Source organism: Tympanuchus pallidicinctus, unplaced genomic scaffold (genome assembly GCF_026119805.1).
Source record: "Tympanuchus pallidicinctus isolate F22 unplaced genomic scaffold, pur_lepc_1.0 scaffold2, whole genome shotgun sequence".
In the NCBI taxonomy this organism is placed as follows: domain Eukaryota; kingdom Metazoa; phylum Chordata; class Aves; order Galliformes; family Phasianidae; genus Tympanuchus; species Tympanuchus pallidicinctus.
Genome location: NW_026294721.1, coordinates 8821840 through 8843814, shown reverse-complemented (window position 1 = coordinate 8843814; position 21975 = coordinate 8821840). Strand labels below are relative to the sequence as shown.

The 21975-nt window shown below is 38.0% G+C and overlaps 1 protein-coding gene across 1 annotated transcript in view; it reads right to left on the bottom strand.

The window, feature by feature from the left end:
- Window positions 1-6008: 6008 nt before the first annotated feature.
- RGS12 (regulator of G protein signaling 12) overlaps window positions 6009-21975 on the bottom strand; it is a 279183-nt gene continuing 263216 nt past the window's right edge. The window contains exon 19 of the transcript XR_008206844.1: window positions 6009-6036. The gene's annotated coding sequence lies outside the window, so the exon portion shown is untranslated. The remainder of the gene's footprint in view (window positions 6037-21975) is intronic.

The following is a 21975-nucleotide window of genomic DNA, read 5'->3' as shown; positions in this document are numbered from 1 at the left end:
AGGGCAGAAATATTAGCTTTAAGGTCCATTGTACAAACAACATTTAACAAGTAGTTAGAAGTTAATGAATGATATGTGTAGGGATAGCTCAAATGGTGCTAAATTCTGAAAATACTCCTCATGCAGGGACAATAAAGCCTTTGACTTCTAACTATAAAGCCCTAACCTTGTCTGAATTGTCATACCTATTTTGCTGCTAATAGTGTAGTGAAAATTTACTTCAGTATCAGGCTTCTCTCATTGATTTTGTTTGGACATCTTGTATAAACATGCAGCACTAAATTAGAAAATGGAGGACCACGGCATAGAAGTACATAGAAGTACAGCCAAAGGGAATGGCAGGAATAATGTTTAAGAGAGTAGGAGTAAACACTCAGATTAGACTAGACAAGAACAGGAATAAGGAAAACTTATTTATGTAAGGCCAGCAGAGAAACTGACAAAATATTAAATGGGAGCCATTTGTTGCAGTGTCTTGTACTCTGAGCTTATGTCCAGACAGAGACCTCCCTACACTCTGTCCCAAGTTGCTCAGCTCCAGCACTCTCACAGAACATTGTATTTGCAAAAGAGATCTGTTGGGAGCTCTTAGACTGGGTCTGATCTTGCATGCAATTTTCCTAAAACTTAATAGGTTCAGCTGAGATATGAAATGAACAAAGTTCAATGCAGAGGTAAAAAGAATTCTCAAGGGCTCAAGGAAAGCATCTAAGCCCCAAGTCTGTAGGCACTGAAATAAGTATGTCTTGTCATCAGCTATGTATTATATGAGGTCTGGAGACTTTCTGTGGGTCTGCTTTGAAAACCTCTTATTGCAAATCAGATATTCTGTGGCACGTTAATTGGGGGGTTGAGTCCCAGCTGTCAGAAATGTCAGCATCTTGGCTCTTACAGAAGGACCTCAGCAAGTGTTTTGAGGGTTTCAGTGACATATGAACATGGGCTTCAGTGTCTAACATGGCAATATGCTACCATGGTCCCTTTGTCTATCCAGCTCTAGAAGCTTAAACACTGTGAATCTGAGCATTGAGCTTGAGTCTGCATCTTCTGTTCCTCCAGTTATGAGTGCTTTCTGATCTCTCTTTTGTGTAGACTCCAAGGACTAACGTCAGTTATTACGTTCTCTGTTTTGGTACTTTAAACTTGAAACTAGAGAACAAGTAGTTACCAAGGGCATGAAATGTAAGGGCACACAGTATACATCTGAGACCTGGGAGCCAACATCAGAATCAAGCAGTTTAGCAGCAAAAGCATTCAATTTCTCCTTGAAATCTCCTGGTAAAACATCCAAAAGAGGCAAATTCTATGCCTGCATTAAAAGAAGTTTCATGGCAATTGGGATTCAAAGACAAAGTAATCTGACTTCAAACAACAGTAACTAAAAGCAGAACAATAAAAGATAGTGATCAACATTACACAAATTTATGAAAACTATTTGTACTTTTTCTCCCTTGTTAGGGAGAACATAAACAACAGCAAACAGTGAATTCTGAGTGTTTCCATTTATGTTTTCTGACAATACAGGATCTAAAGAACATTCAATTACAATGTGCAGCAATGCATTAATGCCAAAGAGCTCTTTGTCATGAGACATCATGAAGATCAAATATAGAGCTGGTTTGGCATTTTCTAGAGGAACCATCAGAGAGTTGCTGCTTGTTGAAAACCAAAATAGAACTTCTGAAACCAGTTCTAACAGAATTAGTTTCCCAAGTCCAGGCTGGAAATCCTGATGAAGAACAAGGAAAGAAAAACCATTTTTCATCTGCTGTCCTAACAAATGAGCTTGCTGCACAAGGTGCTTTGTTGACGTGTTCTGCCTATTCAAAATTTCTGCCACTGAGAAGATGAATATCTTTTCTTCTCCTCTTAAGAGCAGCCTACAAAATGGGCTGTGAACTTTTATGGTGTGATCAAGCAGGTAACCAGACAGTTATAGAAAATAGCTACTGAAAGAGGCAGCAACAGAGGTGAGGAAGGAGAAAGGATTAAAGCCACAACTTTGCATGCAAGTTACAAAGCACTATGAGCTTTCCTCATCAAAAAATGTTCAGAATTTTTTTCAGTAAAATTTTGGGGGGATACTGACAGGGTTCTTTTAGCTCAAATTTAGAACAAATTAGCTATCATTGTTTCTCCTAGGGCTGTGAAATCTTGCACATGCATTAACTCACCTGCATGAACTTTTCTGCTCTCAGACATAAAACCCTTAATGCTCGAGAGACACAAATTCCAGAAGCAGTTCTGCTTGTTATGTATAATGAGGAATTCTAGATTCCCCCATGCTTTCCCCACAGGGGTGCAAATTGTATTGAATATTGTAGGAACAGCTGGATTTCATTTTATAAACAGACAAATTAGGCATGCACAACAAAAAGGCGAATGGCATCTCTCAAATTTTGCTTTTGGGTTTTTGTTGTTGTTGTTGTTGTTTTGTTTATGGCATTATCTCTAAATACTTTTTTTTTTTTTTTTAATTTCTTGCTAGCCATGACGAGGCTCTGCCTCACCTACATAAAATTCATAACATTTCATTGAAATATTGAGTGCTTCACAATACTCCCTGGGCAATCTTCCAGAATTATGTTGACTTCCTGAGGAATGATGAAAAGATCTGACTGCACAGTTGTCTAACAGCACTTTCCTTTGATGTACTTAGAAGTGTCATGCGTTAAAAGAGTAAACAACCCAATAATTGCTAGATAGAACTGAAGTAGGTCTGGAAGTTCCATTATGTCATGAAAATTGTGACAAGAGACGTAAAAAAATTACTTTAGCTCAATCATCTTCAGTCTGGCTTAAAAAAGTGAAAACTAGAAATCATTGCTCCAGATGTCAGAGCTTGGATGACTCTGATGCTTTGGGCTAAATGGATGAACGTGGGTGTGAAAACTACTCTTTAAACAACATGTTTTCCAGGTAGGCAGCTCAACAGTTCTTTAGGTAATCACTTGTGCTTTTATCTAAGGCAGTTGCTATTAGTGCTCTGAAATCATATTTTCACTCCCTGCAACAAAAGCATACATAAAAACAAGAGTCCTTACTAACCCAGGATCAAATTCTGGCATTTGATAAAACAAGTGCGAATTTCTGCAGAATGAAAAGTTCATCTGTGTTCTTTATTTTCAGCATCGAATTGGCTTTTCAGAAGTACACAAAGAATAGATTTTTTATAGTAAGATACTGTAGGAAGGCCCAAACCAGTGCTGTAAGCAGGTTCTGCAAGGTTTTTCTATCAAATGTGTATTAATAATCTCTACTATGTTGGACTTTCCAGACATAAAGGAGATAATTATTTTCTCCTTTAGAAAAGTACATATTTGCCACAGGATTGATTCTTAGTCTTGAAACAGTAAGAAGGTATAGGCAAGTCAGTTCTTCCTTCATTCTCCCAGCAACTCTTATCAAAGCCATTGAAAGCAAGTAGCTTGGAAGTGAGCTGAAGGTGTCTTTCACATGCCAAAATGCCAAAAGCATGTCTACAGGAAAAAGAAAAGAAAAGAAAACAAAACAAAAAAACAAATAGGGAATCTTACTATAGCACAGAATTTGCTAGACTATATCCTGCCATTAGGAGTGGGAATGGTAGTTCTGGTGCATTTTTCCTAAAGTGTTTTATACCATCCACCCACTAGGTGGTAAAGATAGATAATTCCAAATGCATCAATTTGACCATGTTCCTCAAAAAATTCACAAGTAAAAAGGCAGGACCAATCTATACAAGCCATTTTACAAAATAGACCACCAAATGTGCTACATGCCCTGATATTGGCCGTTGTCATACTTTACGTGGATATAAAGTAAAAGAAAGATGTGTAGAGATAAAATGCTAAAATGCTTTTGTATCTGTCTATAAGAAATCACCAAAATCGGTGAAACATATGAGAAAGTAGAAAAATACTGTAAAAAAAAATAGACAAGTCTGCAGTCTGATTCACTGTGATACTTTGATACTCTAATAAAAGCATAAAATGGGATTGGGAGATGCTGTGGAGTTGTTGAAAACACCTAATTTTTGTTTGATCCTATCAGAATGAGGGACCAAGCAAACAAATGTATCTCAACTAGTGATAAGGTAAATGATAAACTCTCAGTGCCAGATATTTGATATTGATATAATAGATGCAATAACAATAGAACCTGCAGGCATTATAGCAAATGTTTGTGAAAATCCAGATAAAGTTGCAATACTGATACATGTTGGCATTAAATGACTGGTTTCAGAATATGAAAGTTAAGGGCAGTATGTTGCCCAGTGATCATTTCAACTGCTGTTAATATTGGAAAAAGAATCATATACAGCCCCAGTTTGAGTGGGTACAACACATGCTGAAGACACTAGATAGTACTTGATAGAGACCTATGGAAAAAATAACTAATCCCCACAACTTACAAAGCACCACAGATGGCTCACTGAATTTCAATAGCACTGGAGTGCCTGATTCCATTACATTCTCTTGAAATCCACAGAACACAATCTAATGGTGTTACAATACAACACATTCCCAAATTATATCAAATTGTAATTCAAACATGGCTGGCTGCACCAATACATACTAATAGAGCAAAGCACTCATACCCCTAATCCTCCCTGACGCTGCTGGCTTACATTTTTCTCTCTAGTGTCTCATTATGCATGTTCTCACTACCCTTATAAATTTTCATTGATGTCTCTTCTCTCTTACTTGAAATGAAAACATCTGGATTAAAGCAACTAAATTCACCCTGTCAGTTTTGCATGCATTCAATGGTTTTTAAAACAGAGCTCTCAGACTCTCTGTATTTTCAAACTTCCTCTCTGAAGATTTTCAAATCTTCATCATTAAGAACATCCAAACTCCCAGTGGATGGTTTGACTTTCCTGTCTTGTTCCTTAGAATGATTTGTACTTGAATGTAAATATAGTCTATCTGGTTTTTTATCTGTTAGCAAGCTACAGATTCACAAATAAATAGAGCTACATGGCTACATAGCCTACATTTTTTATTAACAACAAATTGAACTGAAATGATCCTCAATCTTAGCAAGCTGTTCTTGCTAGCTCTGACCCACGTAGGTATTACTTGCCACTCCTGTGCTCAGCCTCTTGCACTAGAAACATTAGTGGGTCTTAGCCTAGGATGGAAAACTTTGTCCAACTACAGGACCAGTTCCACCACAGTTTATTATTACTATTTTTTCTTTTTTTACACAAGGGTCTATATTTCTTTTTGTCTACATCTCTCTTTAGTGTGTTGACACCAAAACCGTATTTTGAATTTTCTTTCTGCAACATTCTCCTCAGCAAGGCATCTACAAGGCACTACCAGAACAAACAAGCTGTGTCACAAACAATTAGATGGAAATTATCTCAGAATAGCTAACAAATGTGGGCACTACTTCTAGAATAAAAGCTTAATGGAAAGAAAACAGAGGAAAATTACATTTTAACCTCAGAGAAGATTGAAATGATCCTTCACAACAAAGAGGAAAACAATGCATGCCAAGTATCCTTATCAAAAAAGACATTACCTTTCTCCTCCAATGTCACCCTGCAGAGGAAAGTCTATGTGCTGAAGTGAGCAGGTCAGCTGAAACCTAATTAATTAGATGATTTCCAAAGGTTTTTGACAGAAAAATTCTGGCACAGACTATCAAGGCCCAGATGCACTTCTGACTGTCTGGGGAAGGGACAGTTACGTTCTCTTTCCATCACATCTCAACAGCTGTCTATATTTTGCATTCTCAAAGCAGCACAAATTACTTAGGGCTCCTCTATATTCCTGAAGCATACAACGTAAAGGCATTGATCAGAGTGGAGCTGCAGGAAATTTAGCCAGCTTGTACAATGAACAGGTACTCATGCTGGCAAGAGATGCAGCAAATAAATGCTTCTTTCCAGTAGTACAAGGCCAACTTTATGAGGTCACAGAATCACAGAGTGGCCAGGATTGGAAGGGACCTCAAGGATCATGAAGCTACAACCCCCCTGCCACGTGCAGGGCCACCAACCTCCATGTTTAATGCTAGACCAGGCTGCCCAGGGCCCTATCCAACCTGGCCTTGAACACCTCCAAGGACAGGGCATCCTCAATCTCTCTGGGCAGCTGTTCCAGTACCTCACCACTCTCTGGGTAGAGAATTTCCCCCTGATGTCCGACCTAAATCTCCCCTCCCTCAACTTAAAACCATTTCCCTTCGTCCTACACATATCAACCCTTTCAAAGAGTTGATTCCCCTCTCCTCTGTAGGCTCCCTTCAGGTATTGAAAGGCTGCAATGAGGTCGCCCCGCAGCCTTCTTTTCTCCAGGCTGAACAAGCCCAGCTCCCCCAGCCTGTCCTCACAGGGAGGTGCTCCAGTCCCCTGATCATCCTAATGGCTCTCCTCTGGACCCTCTCCAACAGCTCCCTGTCTTTTTTGTACTGCGGGCTCCACACTTGGACACAGTATTAGATGGGGCCTCACAAGAGCAGAGTAGAGGGGGACAATCACCTCCCTGTCCCTGCTTGCCACCCCTCTTTTGATGGACCCCAGGATACCATTTGCCCTCTGAGCCACAAGAGCACACTGTTGGCTCATATTAAGTTTTTCATCTATCAGGACCCCCAGGTCCTTCTCCACAGGGCTGAAGGTCTTCTACATGTTTGGACTGTGAGATGTGCCTCGGCTATTGGTTCCCAGCAGTGGCACTCCTTGAAAACATATTTAATAAAATTGTAATTCAAGCAGAGAAGAGAAGGAAGGCTGTAATCAAAAGGACTTTAAGTACAGTATGTCACTAGTCCTTTCATCTAGAAACAAGTGCTACCCACCACTGACAACTGTAAGACTTCTAATATACATCGGTCTTTATTGTCTCTACAAATAAAAAAAATATTTTTCCTCAATTTTTCTATTTTTTTCCTTAGGCTTGGAAGGGTTTTTGGACCTTCCTTTTTTTTTTTTTTTTTTTTTTAAATGCAAAATGGAAAATGATATCCACCAAACTATCAAAAGTTCAGAAACTAGCTATGCCTAAGAATGTTTTTATTACATTCTTCATCTGTCAGCACAAATTTTAAGGACTCCAAAGATCCTAATATGGATTTTGTGAAGTTTGTGACTGCACCAGTCATAGCCTCTAGCTGAAATACTGACATTTATGTAAACCAGAATTACACAACTGAATGGAAGATTTCTGTTCAGGCCAGACCTGTCAGCAGAACTGCAAGAGCAACACTAATGAGCCCATATTATTTCTTCTGCCATTTATTCTCTGTTAGCACTTCTTATGATGGTATCATGCAAAATCTCTGCAAAGTCCTTTCTTCCCTCCCCACACCCCTCCCAGCTCAGACCAGAACTGTGGCAATGTTTCTCTTTGCAAGTCAGCTCTTTGTATAAAATATAGGAGAGCAGGATCTGAGCCAATAATGGCTTCAAATCCTGGGAGAAGTCTGTGTAGACACCTTGTTTAGACTTTCTATAGGTCTGAGCACTGACATTGGAATAAGCAGAGGAAACAAAGACCCCATTACCTCCTGCTGGGTTTATCCTGGGATCAGTAGTAGACAGAGCACCACCAAAGGCATTGGCTTTGTCACAAATTTCTCATCTAAAGAAAAATAAGAAAAGCTGCAGCATCAAAAGTTCAGTAGACTGCTTGGCCAAGGCAAGGTAAATAGAAGAACAACGCCAGAAAAAATAGTCTGCATTCCAGGTTATTGTTGGTGAAGGATCAAAAAGTATTAGAGAAAAGAAACAGAAAAGAATCGAATGTTTTGTTTCATCTCCAGCTTTCTAGCTTCAGCTATGTGAAAGTAGACAGCTACATGAAATGCTACAGGGTCTCTTTGCACATAACTCTTTTACCAGTGCCTTCCAGGAATAACTGTTTTTCAAGCCTCTGATAATTTTAAGCATATATATATATGCTTATATATGCTTATATATATATATATATATATATATATATATATATACTATTTCTCTCAGCTCCAGCATAAATTGATCTGTTAAAAGGCAGATTTCCAGCACTTACTCACCATGGGCCAGTGGACCCTGTCCAAACAACAGAGAAGGAGACATCATTCTCAAACAATGTTTATTAAAGGGCTGTTTTATTCTAGATGCTGAGCTACCCACCACAGTGTGTTACTGCTGACAGCGAGGGGTCGATAGCATGAACTGCAGACACAAGCTGCCACACGCAAGTGGCAGACATGAAAGGAAAGCATATTCCCTAGAGATCACAAAATCATTGAATAGCCCAAGTTGGAAGGGACCCATGAAGATCACTGAGTCCAACTCCTGACAAAACTTCAGTGCTGAACTTCAGTAGCTTGTGCCCCAGTAGAACATGCCAAATGACATGATTCATTATCCTCCCCAGGCCTGCATTCAGCTCCTGCGTTTCTTATCTTCACTGTTGATACGCATCAGGTGGCAGCTGGAGAAAAGAGGCCAACTTCCAAGTGCTGTTAACCTTCTCTGTGCTACTGTATGTGTCAATTGCACAAGCATTTGCACACATATGAAAATTGCCTTTCACATTCACCAAAACTTTGCAAATCCAGTTCCACATGAGCAGTTTTGAAAAATCAAAGTTCTTTTAACAAACTAGGAAATATTTTCCTAAGTTCAAATATTTAGTTTTATATTTAAGTTACTACGCATTATCTTAATTTTCAGGTTGTTTTCATTTGGCAAATAGTGATTTTTTTAAAAAGGTTAATAAATGGTGTTCCTAATAATTTCAAAACTTCTTAGAAATATCTCTATTAACATCATGAAACCAGTATCATCTTATTCCATGTTTGGTTTCAGCTGATTATTGCCAGAAAAAAAAAAAAAAAAAAAGAGCAGAAACATCCTGATTAAGTCTTGCTATAAAATGTCAGGGAAGTAGTGTCTGCAGGGATGAGAAGCAATTAAATGTTCAAGTAAAACAATCAAATGTAGGAAAATGTGCTCTGAAAGTCAAAAGTCATAAGGTCAGCAGAGAAAATCATGCAAAAAAGAACAGATGTGAATAGAAGTTAGCAAGAAATAAAGTCTTTAGGGCCTCTGAGGTGTGAAGAGCTGATTAGTCTCCTTTGTGAAGAGAATAAATGGAGAATAACATAGAAGAGAAATACAATTGCCAGGATGAAGATCAGAGAGATGTGAAGCTGACAAATAGAAAAGAGATGCAGAGACCAAAAACAGAAAAAAATTAAAATGCCACAGTAATGTATTTTGCTCTTATTTCCGTGTAAGAAAAATAAAGTTGGCTGCTATAGCTGCCATAAGACAGAATGATGCTTCCTAGGAGTAGTTCAAATGTCTCCACAACAGTTTTTAAGGTTGCTGCCATCAAACTGTCAAATGCTGATATTTTTAGCAAGTTCATAATTTCACGTTTTCAGGCTAGCAAAGATATTTCACTTTTTTTTTTTATTTTTTACTTTGCTTATACAGGAAGAAGTAGATAATGTATGGTTGATAAATTCAGGCTGATGGGGTCCCTTTACTAGCTGAGAGATTCACTTCCACGTTCAGGTCTCTGCATATGGAGCACTGTATCAATAGCTACCAATTCAGGGCCAAAAGAAAACAAAATGTATAGATTTTAAATTAAAAAAACCCTTCATTTTCAGACACCTACCTCCAGTACAATAGGGGATACATATCATTCATACTGAGATAAAGTTTAACTTTTTGTGAAAGGAAAGCTGTAGATGAATCACATGTATCAAATATGAGTTAAATCAAATCCAGTCTGAAATTGTTGCTATTATCTATTAAGCAGATGAGGGAAGTAAGAAATTAAAATAAGCTCTTAAAATATTGATAAGCCTGGAGTTGCTGGGACAGATTCTTTGCTTTTCCTTTAATTTTATATGACATTTTCTAACATACCACTGGCTCTGTTTGTTTAGAAATATATTCAGGTCTTATAAAGACTTTTGAAAAGGCATAATGAGTTCTGTGATTTGCATAAAGAAAATTGTATTTAGAAATGTCTGTTCCACTTTTTTAAAGCAATAGAAAAGAGTTTCTACTCAGTTGCATTTCTTCTTTCCATTCTCTGTGAAGGATAAAGGGTTCCCTTTGATCACTCCAAATCAACCTTCAGTCAACTTTGTTCACTTTACATTCTGATGCCTCAGTTACATTTATTCTCTCCCATAGCAACATTAGTTTTCATTTCCTTAATACTGACATCTGCTAAAAAATTTGGAGATCTGTAACTGCTGCAGTTAATGGGAAGTGCACACCTCATTCTTTTCCTCCAGCCTGAATCAATCTGGAGAGATAGCAGAAGCACCTCTGGTATTAAGTCTTCCTTCACAATAAGACCTATTTGAATTATACTACTATACATTCCAGCAAGATAGCTCCCTCTAATCTTTTTGCACAGTACGTATATGCAGGAAAATAAGCTGTTTTTCTTTTCCATCTGAATGTTAGTCTAGTGAAATATGAGTATTTTATTATAAAAAAACCCCACACATTGATTACCCTCAAACAAGGCCACAAAATACAAGTGGGCATGGGAGGCTAGCTGGGGTGGGCAGTGGCATTCACACCAAGATTCTCATTAAGGTTTCTCCTCATCTAATTGACTACAAATTAACAGGTTCCTCCTGTGAGCAGCAAGGCTGCTTTCTGGCTAAGAGGCAGAACAAGCCAGATAACGCAAAGGGCAGCCCAGTTCAATTGGCTGATCCGTGCAAGCATGCATGAGGCAAGGACTGCAGCTTTTTGAGTTGCACAATTCCTGCATGCTCCAGGCTAAAAGCAGGGGAAATTGGCCCTTTCTGACAACACTAAGCAGATCTGGCAAGTGGATGGAGGAAGGACAGTCATATTGACCTCAATCTCCATGGGAAGAATGGGAAAAAAAACTTTCCCCACCTTCAGTTGTTACTCTGACACCTGTGGTTCAATGTAAGATTTCATTACAAGAGAGATGTGATCAGTCTTTTCCTTTCTTTACAGTGAATTTTCAAAGCAGGATTATGATGGTTTTTTATACTAAGGTCTTTAACACGTCTGGAACAGCATCTGTAGAATAATGAACATAACAGCTAAGTGATTAAAGGTTCTTCAATTATCTTCACTTCATGATGCCCAAGTACTCTCTATGACACTGTCCAGAAGGTCATGCATAACTTGGCAGAAATAATTTTATCTTTTGTCAAGATTCTACTATTGTCAAGAAATGACAAGCAGAATTTCTTCAATTTTTCTTTTTTTTTTTTCTTTTTTTCTTTTTTTGCTGTGACAAGGGAGACTTTTTTAATGTATTCATTGTAGCTGTGCTCCTACCTTCACGTTCTTACGTGTCCATTCTTCCATTTAAATTGCTTTGTATTTTACGTGTAGATACAAGTGAGGTGTAAATCTCTAAAATCACAGGAGAGATCTTGCTCACAAAGGTGGCAGTAAATTACCACTTAAAGCTCCACACCAAACATAAGTCAACAAACATCATAACAATCTGCATGGTCTTTCTGAGGTACTGCTATTAGCACTGACCTTGTAACAAGCTGGAATGCATGCCAAGTGATAACTCTTCTGAGTGACTGTCAGGGCATAGCAACGTGGCTTTTTGCAATTCTAAACAGACATATGGGGGTAAAAAAGAAAAGACTTGGCATTAGAAGCCCTCTTGAGAAGCACTTGCATTTCTAAACTGCATTAGACTCAATATGAAGACAATACAACTTTGAGCAGAAGAATATTTTTCTGCACAGAAAAGAAGGAAGTAACACCATTCAACTGCAGTCTCTCAGAAATAATCATAGTGCATATTGGCTGCACAAAGAAAAGAGCTCAGCAGGGAACATCTGTCCTCAACAAAACACTACAAGTGTCTTGCATATGTCTTTACTGGCCCTTTGATAGACTTCAGACATCTTCCTTATTAATGTAGTATCTGAGTGCATGTGCTCTCAGGCACTCCACTCTTGCTATTGAATAGTTATAATATTTAAATCTCCTCTCAATTTTTATATTTTCATATTGTTACTTTACCCTACCATGAGATTCCTATATCAGAGAAATCTTAAGAGCTCATTAAACCCATTACAGTGGAATTCTGAAGATGAGAAGAAAGCACATGTGATATTAAATGTATACATATTTTCTTAAAAGCATTAATTCAAGAAACCTTTCTCTAGAGTTACTTTACCTTCTGATTTTCCTGGTTACTCTTGCCAGAATATGATGTAGGGAAGTGGTTCTCTATGCATGACTGAGTTCTACAGGGTCTATTCTATTGCTGGCAGCTGCTGTCTTCTCATGAGTACATCCTCATTTTCTTGTTCTCATACTGAGGAAATGACAAGGTCTAGCAGTCTAGTAGTAGTACGAAGGATTCCTCCATCCTGCTATGCTCAAATAATGGAAGCTTGTGCCTGACAGTTCTGTAAATCTGCCTCAGTGCTGGGCATCAGTTTATTGTATTTCAGTGTGTTTCATAGAAAAAAAAATCTCAATTTTGTTCCTTAATATCATTCCAGTGATGGAGAACCATCACTGTCATGAAGAGTGGGCTTTCCTTTGTTGCAAGAGAGAACTTGATTGCCCTGGTTTATGCTATGGCATTATGCTATGATACGTAATATAGTTTATATTGCAAATTATATTTTCCCACTTCTGTTTGACTGACAGATGGATTGATGAACACTGGACTTGCAAAGCACTTAAAAAATTACTTCCTCCTCCAAAAAAGTGCACGCTGCCAGTCTTCAGTTAATGGCAATAATTTTACATATAAAAATGTATTTTGATAAGCAAAAATTTCTTTGTGCCTGAGAGCTGAACAGGTTGCTGTTCTAGCTAAAAGTAAGCAGTTTTCTGCTGCTTTGTTTCCACACACACTTTTCTCCAAATCTAAATACTCTGCTGGGCACTTATTTTTTTAAGTACTTCTCCAAAATGTTTTGAACCAAATTTCTTCCTGATAAATTTTGTCTAAATCTCATTTTTACTGCCAGGATTGTATCACGTTTACATTTACCTAATTAAAATGAAGAGCAATACCAGCAATTTTGTTTATCTTCAAGAATTTGTGCCACTGAAAAGGAAGGAATTATGTCAAAATACTCTTTTTCTCCAAAAGAACCATAAGATATAATCACTGAAATGTTTCTGCTTTGGAAAAGCATAGTGCATTAAACTAAATGCTGGGTAGTACAAGTCCTATCAATTTTAGCCAAATACAATCACGTTCAGCCTGCTGAGACACGTGATCTTTTATTTGTATGTAAAATTTAAAAAATTCACTATAACAAACCTTGGTTACGTGTCTTTTCTCTGTCCGAGTGTCTGTGTGTGTACAACCTGCTAGTTGTCCAGGAAAGGAGAAAGGGAGGGCGAAGTCCTTGGGATGGCTTATGTATTCAAATCCTTAATTACAGATTTAGGTGCATTAAAAGGTTCTTCTAAATTTGGAAGCAACATCCCAAATGTCTGCATACAATAATTACATTCATCCTCAACCCACTACCAAAAAGGAGCAGCACCTCTTTACTCTTCCACTCCAGCTTTCCCTCAGGGGTGAAGTACTTCCAGAAGCTAAGTTTTTTTTATTTTTAGAGCTAGGGATACTGCCTCCATCTTCCCTCCTTCCCTGTTCAAAAATTTCTCCAGTATCTAAACCTGGCATGCTATCTGCTGAGAGCTCTCTGAACTTATTTTTCGTTTTCTTACCACCTTTTATTCCTTTGATCCAGGTAGTAACCGTTGTTCTGTTCTTTGCTGTCTTCAGTGGGCTGTGCTTCCTCTCCTTCTTTTACCATCCAGATAATGCCCCAAGTATCTTTCCCCTCTCTACTTCACAACATGGTCTTCCCCGTTTTGATCTTCCTTTATGTTAGCACACCAGGTCCCTCTTGTCAGCAAGGTTTCTATATTTCAGACACACAGACACACCAAAGAGCATCTGACTTAAAATGTCATCCATAATCATGTTTTCCACTTCAAGCATTTTACGAATTCTTCCAAAATTTGGTGCACCACATTCTGCTCTCAGTTTGCTAACATAAATCTTATTTTCATCCTGGCAGTAATTCCAGATTTACAGTGGTATAAAAAAACATATTTTTGCAGTAAAACTTCATTTGTTAGACATTCTCTTTTATTTAAGCAGTGATATGGCAGAACAAAACCTCTGAATGGAAAATAATGCAGGGATTTATGTATTTACGATAATGTTTAAGAACCTTAGCAAATATCATGAATCCTTTTTTGCATGAGAAAAATAAGTTTAAAAAAAAAAAAAAGCTGTTCAAGAAGATCTATAGCACAACTTATTCCTGCAAAAGCCAATTCCATGTCTTTGCCACACCAGCTCTCCCTCACACTGATTGATTTAAAATTCATACTTACATACCAGAGAGAGTTTTTAGTGTTTCAGCTCTTCTATCATGATTCAGGCCGTTTTCCTATGAAACTGAAACTATTGCCAAGTTACTGTGGCACCAGTAACACTACATCTGCAGCACTGTAGAACCCTGATCAGGTAGGGAAATTTCAGAACAGACTTAAAATGAGTACTGTTGTTCTATATTGATTATCTGAACAACAACAACAACAACAACAAAAAAGCCTGTGGTGCAGGCAAATATTCAAAATCCTTCCACACCATAAGTTTCCATGGTAGTTGTGAATCACGAGTGCCCAAATTCAGTCTTACAAAATTCAAGAAGACAGTAGATACATTTTCAGAGAAGACTCCTGGAGAAGCCAAAGTGGGAGGACAAAGTTAGTGATCTGATGGGACAGTCTGATTTCACAGGTTCTGCTTTGTGTGTGAATGCTGAGTCTCCACTGAGAAGCTAGATTTTTCTTCTCAATCCATGTGAATATTTCTAAGGACCAGAATGGCACTTCTTGCATCTACTTGTCCTAGGTGATGTCCGTCTCTGTTTCTGACACTGCTGCACAGGGATCTCCATACATTAGAGAGCCCACAGAGCAAATGAGTACAACAACCTCTCAATGTAAATATGAACCTACACAAAACTTGTTTAAACCCTTTCTGACACAGATATAAATCAAATGAAAGGGAAAAGAGGTGTTATTCAGACTAGAACAAAGCTGGCTGCATTTGTACTTGAAAAAATTGTGCAGGAGACTATGAGGTGTTGATCAGTCAAGAGATAGTGCAGTCCATAGTGGCAGCTCTTAGTCTTGACTTCTCTGTATCACCAATAAGTGCTCAGCCAAATACTCTTATATTTGGATTTATTCAATCCATGTCACTTAAGCCTGCTTTGATGAATACTTAAAAAAAAGCAGTACAAGAAGCAAACTGTTTTTAAGCTCTCAATAGTGGCTCTGCAAAATATTTGGTATTCTTTCTGGAGTCTGAGCTCTTAACTCATGTCTGTACATTGTCATCTCACTTGGGAAACAAAATACAAGTTTCCAAGTTCCTGTGGCTTAAGAAGATAAGTGGAAAATGCACAGCCTAAAGGCTTCCACATCAGAAAATCAAATATAAAAATCTCAGAGGTGATCTGGTTTAAAATCGCGTGATTTGTAATCTGCTCTTGTACATCTCTGGCTTCTCTTTAGACTTATAAAGAGACTGGATTTAATTGCTTATTGTAAGCATAAGGCTGCAAACACTTCTCCCATACAGATTATTAGCAGGGGTCTAGCCCCAGTTCTGTTAGTCCTAACATTTTTCTGGTCTTTCAGCTATTGGCCATCACGCAGTAAAACCAGCCTGTATGGTACCTTTAGGGTTGTTTCTTTAACATCTCCTTATTACCCGTCACTTTTACACTCTGTTGGTGGAATGTGATCTAGCCAGCAACAATCACTGATGAAAAATAGCACTGCAAATAAAACACCTAAATAGGATGTTTTATACTTATTCCCGATCTCAGTGACTGCTTGAGGTTTGAAAAACAGAGATCATAAATTTAATGCAAATGAAGTTACCTCATTCTCTCTCCATTGCTGCACAATCAAATAAAGTAGCAAAGGAAATGAGTGCAATTCCTTGAACTTGTTTGCCTATGCACCAAGTTCTGAATGCATATCGTGTGAGGCAGTAATTACCTTCCTAACTGATTTACTTCTTCTACTGGGGCTGGAGCTTCTGAGCCACTCTAATTTGGCAGGAATCCCATATATTTATCTATTATGAGATGCATAATATCCTGAACTATTCCACGCACTCATAGCTTAATTTGGAGAAAAACCATGAACACATCCGGGGTTAGACCATGGGCTTACACTTTTAGAAACAGAAATGCTACAGAAACCACAGTGAAAGACCTCTCAATAAAACACAAGAAATTTAAAACAGATGCTTTTTCTAGAAGGATTTGGTGTGAAAGACAATGTGAAAGCAACAAAGGTGGAAGAACACTGCTTTTGCTTTTGTACAAATCCCAAACAGCGATCCAAGAGAGTGAATAGACTTTGGATTTCCCCACACTCAGGCCCTTAAAGCTTGAAAGGCTTTAAGGTGGGTATTTCCAAGTCAGACAATGAGGTATCTGTCTGAAGATGACTGCAGTGATGAGCCCTGTAGTCAGAGCAGGGCTGGCAGCAGAGAATAAGAAGCAAAAGTCACTGAGGCGCTGCTGCCCACTGCGTGATGAGATTCTCCCAAAGGCCATATAATGCTAAAAGAGCACAGTCAGGCCAGAAACATAATGTCCCCAAGTTTCACTGTGATAGTGATACTTTGATAGCATGGGCTGACAATTTTTCCAGATCTGTTCTGAGAAAGAAGAATTTACCTTTAAATAAAGGCAGCCATACTACCTTTGTCATGACTTCATGGAGTAGTTCAGCCATGTCTCCTTTATTCATCATAATTCTAATGGCGCTGGATGACTTTTGGTATACTAATGTCTTATTCATTGTTGTCTTTTTTTGCTTAAACTGAGATGTCTAGAAAGGAGAGAGAAACAAAATCAGATTTCAAATCTTACTGATACATGAAAGATTACTAACCAATGAAATATTAGATGATCACATGAATACTTTAAATTTAACTTATCACTTTGTAATTTACTTAGTCATTTTTCTCCCATTACAGATGGCCTTGAAAATTACATTAAGAAATTACCCTGCTCTTTCATTTTTTATTTCTAATTAGAAACGTGTACTAGCTGCTAAATTGCTAACCTGATATGAATGAAAATGTTATGGCAAAGCATCGTAAGCTAAAGTTCCGTAATATCAGTGAAAATACCTTTGGGGAATGGAAGTGAAGAGTTCGAAGTAGAGCCATGGCCATGAGGTTTTCAGAACACAGTCAAAAGAAGAATTGCTTCAACACTGGTCTATCATGTGTCATTTCTACAGAGAAATAATGAAGCAAAAGGTAGTACAGAGCAGAATTCTATCTTACTATTTATTTACTTTGCTTTGTGTACATGATATAAAAATGTCTTCTTTTCTGTGTCTTTTGTACCTTCCATATAATATTGTTGTTTCTTTAACAATTTAGTGCAGCTTAAGATGTTTCAAAATAACAAGCATTTCCCTGGTAAGATTGTGATTTTTCACTCAGTAAGACAAATCTCCATTTTGCAATGGCTGTTTAATTATAGTGGATGGTAACTGATCAACAACTACATTTATGAGCAGTGAACAAAAATGTTTACATTGATTTATTACTGTGTGTTCTGTCACTGCCACTGATGAATGTAAATAACTCTGATAAAAATACAGTATTCAGTGGATGGGAGGAATTTCACTGGAGCATAGGAAAAATTGCTGTATGCCAGTGATTTTTGTTTCGAAAAAAAAACCAAAACAAAACATAGCAGATGAGTACGTGGTGCTCACCTAACAATATTTTGTTAGCACTGATGATTAATTTCACATGGATCAGAAGACTGGGGATGATTCTTCTTACTATGCCTACTTCGTAGAATCATAGAATGGTTTGGGTTGGAAGGGACCTTTAAGATCATCTAGTTCCATCCCCCTGATATAGGTAGGAACACTTCCCTCTAGACCAGGTTGCTCAAAGCCCCATCCAGCCTGCCTTGAATGCTTCCAAGATTGGGGCATCCTCAACCCCTTTTGGCAATCTGCTCCAGTTCTCACCACCCTCACAGTAAAAATTTCTTCCTAATATCTATCAGCTTCACTTCAATAGACATCAGTTCACTTTTGGCTATGTTTGGTTGGTGACCTGAATTAACCCAAGGCATACCTTCTCTGGAGACTTAGCCCATGGTTGCAGCCTCAGTTTATCAGCACTTCATTATCTTGTAGCTCTGTAGGCAGGTAGAGCTGCCCACAGCTCAGAAGATCAGCTTCTTCCCAGCCCACGGCCATGAAGTTGGTGACACAAGGACTGCCTCAGCAGTGGACTGAGTCTTCCAAAAGACTGAGGGGGTTGCAGATCATCACTGGCCCTAGTGGACGTCAAATGACATCAATTGCATAACTGGAAATATTATGGTTTCCCCTAAAGCAAGAAATTTCTTTTCTCTGTATCTCAGCCCCAAGAATCCCAAACATGAAACAAATAATGGTTGTTTAAATGGTTGTTTAAAACAGAGTTTTAAAGGGTGTTATTTTTTTCCTTGCATTTCTACACTTCAGATGCAGAAAACGCTCTCCTCTGCAAGTTCATCCCATCTAGAACTACATTTATCCAGAAGGATTCTTGTGATATCCTCCAGTAGAATCAAACTGAACTGCTTTAAGTGGTTTGACAACAGCCTGTAAGAGAACATATAGAATTTAAACCCTTTTCTAGGAAATTGCTTTCTTTTTTCTAAGTAACAACGCTGAGCTGTTGTACACATAACCATAAGATTGTATTACACGTCCACAACCTTTTCTTATACTTCTGCCTCATCTCATCCCTTAGCATCATGTCCAACATCAGTTTACTAATTTCTTCATGGCCTGCTCAGCACACTTATAGATGTCAAGAGACATAATGTGAATTTATTAATGTGGCAGTGAAAGAGGATTCATATATATATGAATATATATATATGTTCTGATAACATATGCTAAAAATAAAGTACAAACAGAAACTCCAGTGTAGAATACAAGTGCAGTAAGGAAACACACTGTATTCATTATCCAAGTTACCATCACTGTCTGCATATCTAATGGTTCACACGGGTAAAAAAGCTATATATGGTAAATGTTGAATATATGTTTTCATCACTAATAATATGGACATCTGAAACAGGAATCAAATGGAATATGACCATTTATTTGCATGTTATCTTTCTTAATGCTGTTCTCTAAAATAAATTTTTATTTCTTAATGCATTAAAAAAGGCAGTCTAAATCTGTGCCTAGAATAGAAGATCCAAAGCAACCTCAGCTTCTCCTCCTCTGGTGACTTGCATTGTTCTCAGCTTCACATATGAGAGAGAGAGAGAGAGGTTCTTCAATGAGGGGAAGCAACTTCAAACTGCCACTTTCAGTAGTTTTCCACTTATACATTAGGGGATTTTCACTCTACCACTTCTCAGCCTTCCTGAAGATAAGCAAATCCTATCTATCAATAGAAGCCATGTTTTTTTTTCTAGCTTCTCAACCTTTATCATTATTTTTGTTCATACCCTTCCCAATCCAGGCTGCCCCAGGCAGAATACAGCAGTCCCATGAGGGCCCACTACAGCTCAAGGATTTCTTTATTTGTTCCACAATACTTTATCAAATCAAATGTTTGGTTTTTTTTCCCAGCATGCCAGCATTATTGATTCATGCCTTATATGTGGGCCATTCTCAGTAATGGATCCTTTTCCTAAGGACAATTTCACTAGCAGTTCCTATCTACATCTTTGACATCTTCAGCCACTTTTGCAGCTCTGTAGTTATTTTAGAAGTTCATAAATTTTCCTGCTTTCCAGAGAGGAAACACTAGAACAGCAATCAGTTTGGTGCTTGTGATGCAGAGATGCATATAAATGGTATAGGTATTATACAGAAAAAGTAGAATGGGAATTTATGCTATGGTTTCTCACAGATAACTCTTGAGGAATTCATTTTAAACTTCCACATTTCTGAATATCTGTTCTTGAAAGAATGAAAAAATAGACAAACAAAATATAAAAACCTTTGAGTTTTACAAACCCTGGAGTGGGTAAAGAATTCTGAATAAAATCTGATGTTTAGAAAAAATTAAATACAAATACAATTATTTACTACTCATTTACTCAGTATGATCTCATGTACGCTGTTAATAACAGCTATCAGTTGTAAAGCCCTAAGCTCTTCATTCAGTAAATAAGAGCTGTTTTTCTGAATCTCAGGGAAAAGATTTAAAGAAAAACAAACAGCTGGATTATTAAACATTAATTCAGATGCACTTACGAAAAAGAAACCACTTACCTCCTTTGTGGTTGTATTTACAATAAGCACCTTTATTATATTTTATCGTTAAGCTACCAGGAGATATGGAAATAAAATCTGCTTAATGGAAAATGAGGCTCCCATAAAGAAAAGGCTTATTTAAAGTTCATTATAACCATACAAAGCTATCTAAAACTCCCAGTTTCAGACAATGAAGTGAGGAGGGTCATCTTCAGAGAAAGCTCTGTTGCTAGGAAACTCAAGCCACTAAGTGCTACAATAGGTTGTAATGTACCCTTTTTGTCAAGAGAAGCCAAAGACAAATGTACTCACCAGAATGGGCAACACTTTAACCAGGTGTGCTTCATTTCACAGGAAAAAGGAAGAACATCGACTCTCCTCATTGAGAGTTGCGCACTTTCATTTTCTTGTTTTGCAGTATTACTTTTTTAGGTCATCCTGGTACATTAAGGACCCCTATAGATAGCTGGTTCCAGTGGGCAAAATAAATAAAGGCAGGGAATCGATGTCGAAGAGGCTGCAGTTCAAAAGATTTAAAAGGAAGAACAGAGCGTAGCAGTTAGCAAGGCGTGACTAAAATACTGAATCATAGAATCATTAAAGTTGAAAAAGACCACTAAGATCCTCTACTCCATCTATCAACCAATCATATAATCTAGTCCAGCCATCAACATATATTGCCTAGCTTGAAAACAGCTCAAACTGGAAGAGAACGCCCACTCTTTCATTGCTGTCAGAAAATATGTTTTGGGATTTCCATGTGGACAAAGAATGGATCAGCATTCAGACGTACACAAGCACTAACTCAGTGCAGTAGCCTATTTGCTTTTGTTGGCCTCAGAAATGTGATACTAAAACCCAACCACCTTCTTTTGATCAGCAACACCAGTAATAGAATTATGGAATCATATTCATATCATATCTTATTGGAAAAGACCTCCAATATCATCTAGTCCAACCATTGACCTATCTCCATCATGCTCACCAACCACGTTTATCTGAGCTACATCTCCGCAGCTCTTGAAAACCTACAGGGATGGTGACTCCACCACCTCTCTGGGCAGGCTGTTTCAATGCATCACCACTCTTTCTGAGAAGAAATTTTCCTCATCTCCAACCTGAACCTCCACTGGCACAACTTGAGGCCATTCTCTCTAGTCCTAACACTAGTTATCCAGGAAAAGAGACCAAACCCCACCTCACCACAACCTCCTTTCAAGGAATTGCAAAGAGCAATAAGGTCACTCCTGAGCCTCCTCTCCTCCTAAACAATCCCAGTACCCTCAGCCACTCCTCTTAAGACTTGTGCTCCAGGCCCCTCATCAGCTTTGTTGCCCTTCTCTAGACATGATCCAAAACTTAAAGTCTTTCTTGTAGTGAAGGGACCAAAACTTAACAGAATACTTGAGGTGCAGCCTCAAATTTCATTCATTCCAAGGAACAGTCCTAGGGCACCTCATAATGAACAAATTCCTACAGAAATTATTTTTAGGAAGGGAAATGAAAGTTCTGAAAGCAGTCTGTCCTTAACGTTAAAAAGGCTACAGAGACCTGTGGGCAACTTTACTGTAAGATTACTGATATAGTTCCCACACAAACGAAAAGGAATTAAGAATTAATAGAACAAAGACATCTTTCTAGGGACAGGTTGTTCAAGAGTCTCTGTACCTCTGATTCTGATTCTAAATGACAAGAAGTGAAGG